Here is a 15,186-nt window from a genome sequence, read left to right on the forward strand (position 1 = left end):
TCTCTCTCTCTCTCTCTCTCTCTCTCTCTCTCTCTCTCTCTCTCTCTCTGCACCTGACTGTCTGTCCTCAGAATCTACTCTTGAAAATATTTTGGTTGATTGTTTTAAGTTCTCTATTCTTGTTATATTTTTTCTTGAGATCTATGTTTTCTGCATTTAGGTAACTACTTAATTCTTTGATTGCATTTTGAGTAGTTATTGAAGTGTTTGTATTCATTCAATTGTCATTTCTTAGAAATATGTAGAGAAAGATATGGGAATAAGCATTTTTATAGTGTTTACTATGGCTCAGGCAATGTGCTACACAGTTTTTTTTTTACAAATATCATTTCATTTGATGTATATAATTTATTACATAATTGTGACCTTCTTTACAGGTATTGTACATAATATGCTTTGCTAAGAAATACATATTCATTGCTATGGCTCTTTTCTTTGAGTATTTCCTCATATGCTTTTCTTTTAGTCATCTTTTAATTGAAATGATTCTTCACTCTGTTGGTTTTTCAAAGATTCCTTTTTTTTCATTCTGCTTTGTGCCTCCATTCCTTTCCCTTCTGTTTTAGATAGCTTAAAGGCATGTCCTCTACTACTGTATAATTCTTCTGTAACCTGTTTCCAGTTATCCATTTCTTTTCCAGTTTATCTAGGATTAGGGAAGATCTATGATGCTCGTCTGATAATAAGGTTACTTTAACCAGTCCCATTGTCTACATTCTGAGATCAGCCTTCTCAGTTGCAAAATTTATTTTATTGCAATGGTGTTCCTGTGGCCTGGTTAAGTTCATGGTCACAAACCCATATATATAGGTGGTTAGAAGCTCCTGGATGGACACTCATGTAAATGTCTTCAACTTGACTGGTTTGCCCATATTTTCTACCTTCTTGTAAAAATCCCATCATTCTTTTTTTTCTGATTTTTCTTTTTTTCTTTTTTATTTTTCTTTCAATTTTTTATTAATTTATTTAGATTTATCAACAATCACTTCCATATGCTTTTGAGATTAAAATTTTTCTCCCCCTTCCTTCCCACCACCTTCCCCAAGATGGCACACAATTTGATATAGGCTATACATTCCAATTAAACACATTTTTACATTAGTGATGTTGTAAGTAAGAGCTAGAACCAATAGAAAAAACCACCAGAAAGAGGAAACAAAAACAAAATCTCATCATTCCTCCCTCTTGAACCTCACAGAGTTCATGTGATTCATAAGCTGCCTGAGGGACAAGGTCCTGCCAAGCAGCTAACGCTACTTGGTAATATAATTTCAAATATGACTTGAAACTACCTTGACCAATACCAAAGACTATGTTAAGAGAATGGGATCACCAGCTCATGAGAGAGTTTAATTTTTTTCCTGTAAGAATGTTTTGTGGTGTTCTTCTTCAATATTTTCCCTTCCTGATAGTGATTTTTTGCAATATTTTGGATGCCATTTTTGTTTATCTGATGTTGTAAGGAGAGAGTTGAACCCTGAGTTATCTGCCTGCCATCTTTTTAGAATTTCTCCATCACCCATTTTGAAGTTTCTCCTCATTTCTGAGGAGAAAAAAAATAGGGTATATCTTCCTGAAACAAATGTTTAATAGAATCACTTCAGGTGAAACAATAGGGGTATATGTAAAGGTGTACACATAGATTAAAAATAAGTCCTTAAAATATAGGATAGAAGGGACAGCTAGGTGGCACAGTGGATAGAGCACTGGCTATGGAGTCAGGAGGCCCTGAGTTCAAATGCAGCCTCAGACACATGATACTTATTAACTATGTGACCCTAGTCAAGTCACTTAATCTTAATTGCCTCACCAACACACACACACACACACACACACACACGTATGTATGTATATGTATATATATATATATATGATATAGAAAATCTTAAGAGTCTGAGCTTTAAAGAAAACACATCTAGACAATTTCTGTGGGAAAAGATGTGCTTCTGTTCTTATTGATTTTTTTTATGAAATTCAAGCTTAATATGAATGAATATTTTAACTTTCAATCAATCCCCATCTTGGACTCTATTAAAAAATAAATACCACACAGAATAAAGATGAGGATGGCTTTACATTGCATTGTGACATGCTCAGACCACATTTAGGTTACTCTATTCAATTAGAGATGCTGCATTTTAGGAAGTATATAACTAAGTATAATGCATAGAGGATCCTGACTAGGATTGTGATAAAAATGGAGAGAGTGACTTATACTGATCAATTCAAGGAAAAGAGTATACTTACACTAGAGAAGATAGATCTTGAAGGTAACATTGTACCAGTCTAATTATTTGAAGTTTTGGCATGTGGAAGAGATGTTAGGCTTATTCTCCATAGCTCCAGAGTATGGAACAAGTAGTCATGTGTGGTCATTGAATTTCGTTTGAATTAGTCTCAGTCTAAGCAAAACTTCCTAAAATTTAGGAATATCTAAACCTCAAATGTCTTGTTAGGAATGTCACTGGAAATCTTTAACTAGAAGCAATATGACTATATGTCAGGGGTATTATGGAGGGGATTCTTGATCAAATAGGGATTGGACTACATGAACTCTGAATTCCTCTCATATCTGCATTTCACATCATGGTAGGCCAAGAATATTGAGTTTGACACACAAACATACACACATACACAGACACACACACACACACACCACTTTGAACCTACCTCCAAAATAGCTTTTGGACTATGATTTGTCTTTAGTCCATCAGTCCATGCACTGATGTTCAGAGCAATCAAACTGTATAGTTGTTGCAATCTACTTGCAAAGTCCTGGAAAGTTGTAGAGTAATAATTGAAATTTTTAGTTTATTTAAAATCACTGCACTTTTTGGGTTCAGGTATTATTTGTATTTCATATAAGCGATACACAGTTTCTTTACGTAACAGATGGTATGATATGTGTATTAATTGAATTATAGATCATGATTTGGTAAAATATTTATCTTTCTTTTCTTTGATGTCTTTTAATATTAAATATATACACACACATGCACAACTGTTGGTCATCAGTCATATTTGTCAAGTTGGGCTACATTTGAGATTTTAAAATTTTTCTATTAATGGGTATGCAGAAATCATAGTCTTTTCATCCTTTCTTTCATTGATCTATGCCATTCTCTGAGAAGGGATCTTATCTAGTTTTAGAAGTTATCTTATCTAGAGTTATCTAGTTTTGAAGTTATTCACATTCCTTTTAAAGTGCAGCAGAATGCCAACTGTAAATGATTAGTTTCAGGAAAGTTATATAGAGTGTTTGGGAGAGGTTTTTGTAAATCATGAATTATGTTTTCTTTTTTTTTAAATTCTATTCATGATATTCTTTACCTTGAATGACTTATACTTCCATAAATATTATTTTAGATCTTTGAAACTTTAGTTGAAATACATTTTATAAATATATGCTTCATTATTATAATTCAGAGAAATTAAAGGATACAGCCTTCAATGGACATGGATAAGAATCACATAGAATGAGAAGTTAATGTTGTGATTGAATGATGTAGTAAACACTAGGGCAAAGTTGAAGTGTTGAAGGATTGAACAGCAAAACAATCACACCTCATGTCTGTACATAACCAGCCAGATTTCACTACTATACTGATTATCAAGACCAACCTGAGTTGTTATTTACCTACTACCAGGTATGATTCCCTGGCTCTTGCTTCACCTGACCTTATTCCCCAAAATTCTGCCTTTGGGTCAAGAACTGATAATCATATATGTATACACATACACACACACACATATATGTGTGACATGCATGTGTGTATGTGTGTATAGTCATGTATGTGTATATATGTGTGAACACATATAAATATATACATTTATGTGTGTAGGTGGATATATACATATATGCACACATATACATATGTATGCATGTGTTTGTGTGTGTGTGTGTGTGTGTGTGTGTGTGTGTGTGTAGCACTGTTGGTGAGAAAAGTATAATATCTACTATCCTATGTTTCCTTGTCAAAATCCTTGTGATTCTGAATTGTAGTCTACATAGGGAAAAACTCCTTCCTTGGCCATCAATATCAGCTACTTCATAACCATCCATGTCAGACCTATTCCTCCAGTATTCTTTTCCCACCTTATCATACTTTTTCAGTGTGCCTATTTGGAACCAGTATTTATTGTTAATATGTCATCCTTTTGGACTTCTGTACTCTTTTTTAAAAATAATTAGCATATGTTGTATTTAATTTTCTTTGTACGTGTTATTCCATCAAATAGAATATAAGCTTCTTGAAGGTAGGGACTATTTCTTTTTTGTCTTGGTATCCCTAGTGCCTACCAATATGTCTGGCACATAGTAAGTCTTTGATAAATGCTTGAAGGTTTAATTGAATTTGACCATTGGGATGAGTATCACATTAAATGGATATTTAACTTTTGCGGTAAGTAAATAAATCAACTCACAAATAATACAGACATCCCATTAGTGATGAAAAAATGATAATAGATTTTTGTGGACATACTTTTTTTTTTGGAAGAAAAATTTGCAAATCTGATTATTTGTGAAAAGAAGGAATCAGTTCAATAGTTATCTAGTACATGAATATGATATTTTTATACTCCCTGTGATCTACAATGGGAATAATAGATTGATGGATGTGAAGCACTTTGGGGTAAATTAATGTGTCAAAGTATCTCAGCCACTCTGATATTTTGAATTTGTGATGAAAATAATTAAGAGTTGGGGTGGAGGGGGAATTTTTGTCCTTGGTGTTGAAATATGTCCAAAATTTTGGAGAAATTATCACATCTCTCATATATTTCCTAAGACAAACATGAGAGCATTTGAGATGTAAGAAATATTGTGGCTATTTGTGGAAAACCATGTGTCTTACACAAGTATGTCCAGTATATATGGCTATTAAAGCATGACCATCTACACTCCAAGGATAACATATTATTTACTTGAATTAAAAAAAACTGAATTGAAAGGGCAATAAATATAAAGGTACTGATTGAAAAGAGAAAACACCTGTAGTAATGCAATCAATGACTTGCCATTTGACGCTTTTTGTGACAACAGCTCACTGATACAAACGCAGCATCAAATAAGCCCAAATACTGGTTATATAGTCTGGTGAATTGGTCTCTCTTTGATAGAATAAATAGTTGATGAATCAAACAAATTGAATGCTTGCTGTAGGACATTTAAGAATCAAGAGTTTCTTACCTGAAAGACTTAAAATATTGTAATCTATTGTCCATTTGTGTAGGTTAATGGGGCTTTCTTAGAGTTTGCCTTCTCTGGTTAAGGTGCAGGGAGCCATGAGCCTTTCTTTCTGGGGGAATAGAGATCTCTCCAAAGGGAACCTATTAATCTGTGCTTATCTGTGAGAAATGAAAAGTGTCCAGTTATGTGGTTTAAACTAATTATATCATAGGCAGAATTTGTTACTGAAGAAACCTGACTACATAATAGTTGGCTCTGGTTTGAGGTAGTAGTTCTCATTACTCATATATGGTGAACCCTATTCTCATTACTCATATATGGTATAAAGAATCAAGACACATACACTGATCATTGCTTGCAGGATAAAGTTCTGAATCACATACTTTTTCATGTATGACTGCAAGGAATAAGTTAACTGGAAATAATGCTTTCCCAAAGGCCAAATAGAATAAAAAGAAATTGTCAAAGAATTAGTTCTTCTGAACTAGAGGTATTAGTTATATTCCCTAACTCAATAGAAAAACACAAACTTCAGATTTCCAATTTAGATATTAATGGAGTGGCAGGGGAAAAAGAAGTCTGAGCTAAGAATCAGGAGACCAAGGGTCTAGACCTTCCTTTTCCAATGTATAGCTACACATGTGCACATGCACACATGTGCGCATATGTGTGAGCATATAGATACACACACAAACACACACATGAAGACTAAGGTTCCTCTTTGCTCTAATATTCTATGAAAAGTTACAATACCAGAAAATATGATAATGAACTCATCAAGTGAGGAGTAAAAGGTTCTTTTGAGTATATATACTTTCAACTCATTTATAAACACTGTCAAGTGGTTTATTCCATTACCACTTCTGCATAAAAAAACACTGACTATTTACTCTTTCTGTCATCAGAGCAAAGATAAAGACTGATGAAAATAGATGTATTCGAATTCAATGTTGCTTCTAATAGCATCAATTATCATTTGCTACCCACAACAGACCATTGGCTTTCACATACTTCTTTAACAGTTCTTAACTGAATTATCAGCTAAAATGTTAATTACCTAATTCTATAATTTCTCAGTATAATAATTTCCCAGAGGAAACTCCTGAACTCTCTTTGTAAGAAACTTATTATTCATGTGCAAGTAAAACTATTAGCTATTCTTATCTCCTTTTCTTATCCCATATGGTTACATAATCACAGAATTACCTATTATTAAATGAACTAACAAGTTAAAATAACATCTATTAATATTACTCTTCTTTTAATCATTTACGTTTAACAATAGCTTCTAAAACTTTAACAGAACTTGTCTAAAGCAAGTTTTTGTATAACCTTTGAGAAATTATTAAAATCAAAGACTCTATAGGGAAGTGAACTTTAAGATAATTGAGGTCCAAATCCTGTGTGTTTAAGTTGTGAAAACTGAAATCCCAAAATTTCTCTCCTCCACATATTTTGAATGATTATTGATCAAATTTGAATTATATTTCCAGAAATATTTTTCTTTTATACAGCTGTCTGGTTGGTAGTTCCCTCCCTCCCCCACACAAAATATTGCTACTGGCTCTTCTTTTGATCTTCTTCACAAAAATTTCCTTCTCAAGTTCTTAGATTTGCTTCCATAAGTATATCTTGGTAATATGCAATGGTACCCCATTATTTCTGTGTATTCTGCTTTAAAAGATTTTCCAATACATCAAGGATTAATAAAATCAATAATATCTAATCACTTTCACTTCATTAATATTATCAGTTAACTATTCACTAAACATTCTTTGTGCATCTGTGCATAGTAATCTGAAGTAATGGGTTTAATTGCTGACTTTCATTTTAGATATTGTCTCGCATGAATCATAGGCCCTCTATACCACTATGCTTTTGATGTTTCATCTGCTATTGTATGGTAGCTAACAACAAATATTTATAAGCAGTTTTCTCCATTACTTCTCTATTCCATCCAAAGTCAATTTGATCATATCCACAAGCTTCGGGGGGGGAGGGAGGAGGGGGAAGAGTGTACACACATATGTGTATCTACATAAATATATACTATGTGTGTATGTGAATGTTTATGTGTATGCACACATGTGTACACATATATGCTTATGCATCTAGCTATATATTCATATATATATATATATCTTTATACTATACATCTATATCTGTCATCCATCTGTATATTAATCAATCTAACTACTAGCCTTCAGTAATGATTCACAGAATCATATAATTTTGGAGTTGTAAGAGGCCATTGTGTGATGCAATCAGTTATCATGTCCTATCTTTTGAACCTTGATAATATCTCTCATATATGCTTCCTTCTCTGCTTTGGCACTTCCATGCTTCTGGGGTAGGCACAATAAATTCCAACAATTCCCCATTTCCTCTAGGATCCAAATATATATATGAAATTAAGCAACTCTGATTTCTTTCTTTAATCAGGTGTCATCATCCCATTCAAGCCAAGCTGTACTCCACTTCTGGCCCATAATTCCTTAATTTGATTATAGTTCCAAACCTCAAATCCTTTTTTAACAATGTTTTAATCCAGATGTTTGCTTTCTCTTCCAAATCCCCTTCTTTCAATTAGCAGTATGATTAATTGGCAATACTTCTTCCCCTTCTGTTTTTTCCCCCTAGGAATATCCTAGGAGCTAGAATATTCTTACTAAATTTTAGATTCTACTGTTAGTGTCATCTGTCCTTATCTGAATCATCATAATGGTCATCCAAGTTTCTGGGAAACCATATTTGAAAGAACCTTCTTTTCATGCATCTCAAAATATTGAAGAAAATATTAAGTGTGAAGTAGACCTGGGGCAGTTTGGGTTAATTTTGCGATCAGGTGTATTCTCTACATACCAAGTCTTGGGCCATTGGCAAGCAGTATATCAAGACCAGTGCAGGGCTTTGGTAGGAAAACCTATGATCTAAGGGAAATTTCTTGTGACTATTTTTATCTCCTTGCCAGTGGCTTTCTTGGGTGCAATTTTCCATTTGCCTTTATTTTCTTATGCATTTATTTTGTTGAAGTGCAATTTGAATGAATTTTAGCAATTTTACTTTATCTTAACTTCCAGGCTATGGCTGATATGATACCATGATTGAAACACAAAGAATGATGTTAGAGTAGTTGGTTTCATCACACTCCTAAAGGAACAAAAAACATAATTTCATGGGACATTTGGTGATTTCACATTAAAGTACTGAACAAAACTATTTACATACTTCTTTGTTCTCATATGAGATGAAGAGGATGAGGAGATAGAGAAATTCTAAGATGAATTCAATTAGGCCATCCAAATTAAGTCAACATATACTTGGGTAGTTGACAACTTCAATGTAAAGATGAGAAGAGTAGTTGAGAAAGAAGTTGTTAGGTTTTTGAAAAACCAAAAGCTTAAATTTTCCTGAAAGGAAAAGATGCATTACTTTTATGGGAGTTGTCCTTTAATTTTTTTGTGTATAGTCAGACCACCACCTTGTTAAAGCAAAATTTAAATTAGTAAGGTGATAGTAAAAATATTTAAAAGGTGAAAAATGTAAGGCATACAATCAGAATACCTCAATTCTGACCTATTAAAACACTAAAAAAGCAAATCCTTGCCTGCTTGGCAAACAGAGGAAAGTGCTGGCCAAAGGCAACAGCAATTAAGAAGATAAAATTGTTTATAAAAGTTTATTAGGAAGGTTGGCAATTTCTTCATAAACTAGAAAGAAGCATACAGAATAAAATTAGTCTAAAAAATTGAAAAGAGTTGAAACTAAACCGTCAACCTAAGATAATTTAAATATGAAAATGGAAAGAAAATAATAAAAGAAAAGAAAAATGAAAAAGTATGATTCCCTCCAGTGGAGACATGTCTTCCTCCCTTCTACATTTAGATAGCTTGATGGTGCTCTAGAGGCTTGGGGAAAAGGGTAAAGGAAAGGCAAAGAGGTTAAAAGTTCCATCAGTGGGGGGAAGTCTTACAACAAAGTCTGGACAACAGAGTATTAGTGGGGAACAAATAAAACTTCAACAACAATATTCAGCAACAAATTCTATTTTTTTTAACAAGTCATATGCCCCAATTAGAGGAAAACTAGCATGGTGCCCAGAGAGTTAGTTTGGAAGCTAGTAGAACCTGTGTTCAAATCTTCCCTCTGATACACACTAGCTATGGGACCCTGGGAAATCACATAACCTCTCAGTGTCCTGGGCAACTTTCTAAAACTAAAAGTTGTGTAGAAGATGGTAATCTGTATTTGTAGAGGAAATTTCTTCATCTTGACCTTCTCTATACCAAAAATGTTGCCTGCTAGCCCTTATCCCTATGACCTTCCCATTCTGTCATAGCCACATCTGAATGCAGACCAATTAATGAAGCTAGAAAGATGACCTTCCCTTCACCTCCTGAACACACCCAGAGAGGTTCCTTCTCTTTCTTACACTCAATTATATTGACCATACTTAAGGATTTCTAAGAATATATATGAAACAACTCCAGTGTAGGAAAAGTAAATGGTAAGAGTTAGCCTTTGAAATTTTGGGAGATATTCTGGGAATGATGAACCTGCTAACTATGATGTCATCTCTTTGTCTGCTGAAGCTCTAATTGGGAGGATCTGCTGGTGGGAGATTGAATTGAATTCCCTATCCTGCAACTTGACACCTCAATATTTTCTTGCAACTCATTTACATTTTAATACAACTTGATGATCTTCATTTATCATCCACATTTTTAAATTCCAATAATGCATCAAGCTGAACATAGTGTTTCTTTAGAGCTTTCACCCTTCCATAGATAATTTGTGTGTGTGAAATTCATAATTTTCTCTTGATTTTTATTGTATTTCTAGTGGTACAGAAAAACTTAGAATGGTAGAGGAAAGTTACAATTAAAGAGGATTTTTGTTTGCATCATCTTCCTTCTTGTGCTTTTCTCCTTTCCTATTATACATGATCTTCAATGGGCAGCTGTAAAGATCAGTTTTATCTCATCATTAGACACACTCAGAAGCCCTGAAGCATTGAAGAAGGTTGATTTGTAACATCATTTTAAGTGATAAACCAATTCAGGGAGCAGGATATTACAATACCAAAGATCTGAATGTAATAGACGCCAGGTTGCCAGGTTACAGATATGCACTTCTTCTTTCAGCTTTTTGAGTATAGGGATGATTATGTTCTACTAGTATGCTTTGTGTTTTAGCTCTGTTAGTCCTGAAATGAACAAAATAGCAGATGTACAATGTTTTATGTTGCTATGATAATATTATTCCATCAGTTGTGCAGGACAAGAGCAAATAAAAAGTAAAAAAAAAAAAAAAAAGCTAACAGACAGGTAAATTAAAAAAGAGAAGAAAATGGTAGTTATAATGGGTCAAGTTTTCCCGAGTTAATTTAAGCACAAATATATATATACACTTCACCTTAATTTTTTCTCTACAACTTTCACCAGAATTTTGTAAAGAACATGAGTCCATCAGTCAAGACACTTTGGTTTAACTCCTAATTTCTGCCACTTATTTGTGCTATAAAATTGTACAATTTTTGTTTACCTCTCTGGGCTTGAATTTCCTCTATATCGCCATGAGGTCTATTTCCAATGAAGATTGGGGAAAAAAAGGATAAGAACCTATATATTCTAAAATATTTATAGTAGCTGTCTTTGTGGTGGTTAAAAAAACTGTGGAAATTGCAAGGATGTTCATCAATTGTGGAATGACTGAAGGAGTTGTGGTATATGGTCATGTTTGAATACTACTATGCTTTAAAAAAATGATGAGCTTGTTGATCTTAGGAAAACATGGATAGACTTGAACAAAATAATAAAGAGCAAAAAGAACAGAACCAAGAGAATGCAGTAACAGAAATATTGTTTTAAGAACAACTTTGAGCAACTAAGTCATTTTGATTACCATAAAAACCCAAATTAACTACAAAGCACATATGAAGGAAAATGGGGAAATGCTATTTGCGTCCAGAGAAAGAATTGATAAATAGAAGTATGTGTAGAATGATTTTAGACACACATACACATAGAAATGCATATACATATATATACAGACATATATATGTGTGTGAGTGTGTGTGTACATACCTATATACATACATACATATACACATATGTTCATATATATTTGTATCTAATGGTAGCCATCTCTAGGACAGAGGGAGGAGAAAAACAGGAAAAAAAGAAACTTGCACAATAAATTTATTATGTATTTAGAAGGAATAACAAGTTGTACATAATAGATTTGCAGTTTCATGTGCAATCATATTTTTATTATTCTATGATATTACAAAAATTATGTTTTATTGCATAAATTTAAAAAATTAATAATAAAAAATGACAGGGGTAGACCAAATCATTAATATAATATGTTTTGGCTCAGATTTTCTATAACTCAATCCTAGGTTCAGACTGAAAGTCTATTAAACTGAATAGTACCTACCAGAAATTATGAAGATTATGAAGACACTAGGTCATATTCACAGTACATAATAAGGCTTTAGAGAGGAAGTATTTTTATTAATATTTATATTGAATAGGCTTGTAGATCAGTATGAATAAGTAAAATGAAATTAAAATTATATGAAACTATCTTTGATTTTAAAATATTATGTTTTCTTTTTAAATACCATTTTAAACTGCATATGGTATAAACTTGGAAATTACAGCTAGGAAGGCAATGGTATAGTCTAATTAACATTGAGAAGGTATAGCCAAGATGTTACAGTAAAATCAGGGACTATCCTGAGCTCTCCCAAATTCCTTTCAAACAATATTAAAATAACACCTCAAAATGAATTCTGGAATGGAAAAACCAACAAAAGGTCAGAGGAAAACAATTTTCTAGGCCAAGAAAACTTAGAAGTTCAGCAGAAAGGTCTGTTACATTGGGGTGAGAGTGGAGCACAGTCCAGCACATGTCACACCAGCACAGACCTTGCCCAGCAGCAGGCTTCATGGATGACTGAATCAGATTTGGTTGCAACAGAGAGTTGATGGCTTCTAGAGCTCTCATTTCACAGATGATAAGGGAGTCAGACAACTTATCACAAGAAGATTAATGGCAACCTTTTGCTGGCACTGGCAACAGGAATCTGTTGCCTGTACATGGCTCTGGGTTGCAGTCCCAGGGGCAGGAGGAGCACTAGCAGGAGCAAACTTGGTCACAGTTCCAGGGTTGAAAAGAGTGCTTGGGATCACACAGAGATGAGGGTATAGGCCAGGAGTGCAGAGACCACACCTCTCCTTAGATCATACCATCTTGAAAGAACTGAAAACTTTTGGATCCCCAGAACTAGCTCTGAAAATAGCAGTATCCCTAAACCCCAGGAGCAGAGTCAAACTTTAATGTAAAGTTAAAAGTAAAGAAATAGGCTGGAAAAATGAGCAAACAGAAAAAAGAACCTGACCAAAGAAAATTACTATGGTGACTGTTATTATCGTTGCTGTTGCTGTCACTGTCACTATCATTGTTGTTGTTGAGTTATTTTAGTAGTGTCCAACTCTTTGTGACCCCTTTTGGAGTTTTCTTGGTAAAGATACTAGTTTGTCATTTCCTTCTCCAGCTCATTTTACAGATGACAAAACTGAGGCAAATTGAGTTAATTGACTTGCCCAGGATCACAAAGTTAGTAAGTATCTGAGGCTGGATTAGAATTCAGGTCTTCCAGCTTGGTGCTTTATTCACTGCACCATCTAGTTGTCACTTAATATACTGATAGGAAAGATCAAAACACAAACTCAGAGGAAAACAAGAAAAATCAAAGCAGCTGCGTGCAAAGTATCAAAGAAAAATTTTAATTGTTTACAAGCCCTGAAAAAGCTTATAAGGGATTTTAAAAATTAAATAAGAGAAGTAGAAAAAATTGGGGAAAATAAGAGTGAAGCAAGAAAATCTTGAAAATAAAAGAGTAACAGTTTGGTAAAGATGGTGCAAAAATACTTAAGAAAATGATACCTTTAAAAAAAAGAATATGCAAAAGTTAAAAGAGGTGCAAAAATCACTAAAGAAAAGAACTCCTTACAGAGCAGAATTGGCCAAATGGAAAAGGATGTACAAAAATTTACTAAGGAATTATTTAATAAGTAGAATTGTTCAAATGGAAAGGGAGGTAAAATGCTAAGTGAAGAAATAATTCCTTAAGAATTAGAATTGGGCAAGTGGAAGCTAATGATGATGTAAGACTTCAAGAAACAATAAAAAGCAAAAGAATTTAAAAAAAGAGGAAAATATGAAATATCTCAACAGAAAAACAATTGACCCAGAAAATATATCTAGGAGAGATAATTTAAGCATCATTGGATTATATGAAAGCCATGATGAAAGAAAGAACTAGCATCTTCTTTCAAGAAATTATAAACAAAAATTTCCCTGATATACTAGAATCAGAGGGTAAAATAGAAATTGAAAGAATCCACAAATCAGCTTCTGAAAGTGATACCAAAAAGAAAACTCCCAGAAATATTATAGACAAATTCCAGAGCTCCCAGGTCTAGAGAATAAATATTGCAAGTAACTAGAAAGAAACAATTCAAATATCATGGAACCATCGTGTTTTTTTTTTCAGGATAACATAAGATTTAGTTGCTTCTTTATTAAAGGATCGGGAACTTGGAATATGATATTTTGGAGAGCAAAAGTGAAAAGACTACAACCTAGAATCACTTACCCAGCAAAACAGAGTATAATCTCTTTTTTTAAACTTTTATTTATTTAAAAATTTTAAATCATGTAGTAAAACAAGCATTTCCATAGGAATATAATTATTTAAAAAGTATGATTGCACATCTTTTGTTTACAATATACTATTACTTTTAAAAATATGATAAAATTATCATGTATTTTTTCTTTTTATCTTTCCTCCACACCAACCTAGAGATGGCTACCCATAGACACAATTACGTAAAATCATTTTACACATACTTCAATCTATCAGTTCTTTCTCTGGATGCAGGTAGCATCTTCCTTCATATGTCTTTTATAGTTATTTTGAGTATTTGTAATAGTCAAAATGACTTAGTTGCTCAAAGTTGTTTTTAAAACAATATTGATGTTAGTGTATACAACATTCTCTTGGTTCTGCACTTTTTGCTCTTCATTATTTCATGCAAGTCTATTCATGTTTTTTCTAAGATCAACAAGCTAATCATGTCTTAAAAAACAGTAGTATTCCATCATGATCATATAACATAACTTGTTCAGCCATTCCACAATTGGTGGGCATCCCTGTAATTGTCAGTTCTTTGCTACTACAAAGAAAGCTGCTATATTTTTAAAATATATAGATTCTTTTCTTTCTGTAATCAGGAAATAGATCTAGTAGTGGTATTGCTAGGTCAAAGGTCATAAACATTTTAATAGCTCTTTGACCTTAATTCCATATTGCTCCCCTAAATGATTGAATCAGTTCACAATTTCAACAATAATGAATTAGTGACCCAATTTTTCTGTATCCCCTCCAACACTTTTTGCTTCTCCTCAAATCATTTTAGCCAATCTAATAGGTGTAAAATTATATTATGAGGTTATTTAATTTGCATTTCTCTAATTAATAATGATCAATAATAAGAATTTTTCATATTACTATAAATTGTTTTGATTTAATCAGAATATTGCCTGTTCATATCCTTTGAGTATTTATCAATTGGAGAATGATTCATGTTCTGATAGATTTTACAAAATTCTTTATATATTTGAGAATGAGGCCTTTAACTGACAAACTGACTGTAAAACTCCCCCCCCAATTTTCTGCTTTCCTTCTGTTTTTAGCTACATTTGTTTTGTTTGTACAAAAACTTTTTAAAAAAATTTAATGTAATTGAAATTATCCATTTTTAAAACTCACTGTTTTCTCTCTCTTGTTTATTCATAAATTGTTTGCCTATACATAAGTTTGATAAATAAAATTTTCCATGTACTTCAAATTTTCTTGTAATATCTCTCTTCACATCCAAGTCATATATCCGTTTTGACCTTATTTTTATAAATGTTATAAG

The sequence above is a fragment of the Vombatus ursinus genome, unplaced genomic scaffold (assembly GCF_900497805.2).
Source record: "Vombatus ursinus unplaced genomic scaffold, bare-nosed wombat genome assembly UNPS02014830.1, whole genome shotgun sequence".
Lineage (NCBI taxonomy): Eukaryota > Metazoa > Chordata > Mammalia > Diprotodontia > Vombatidae > Vombatus > Vombatus ursinus.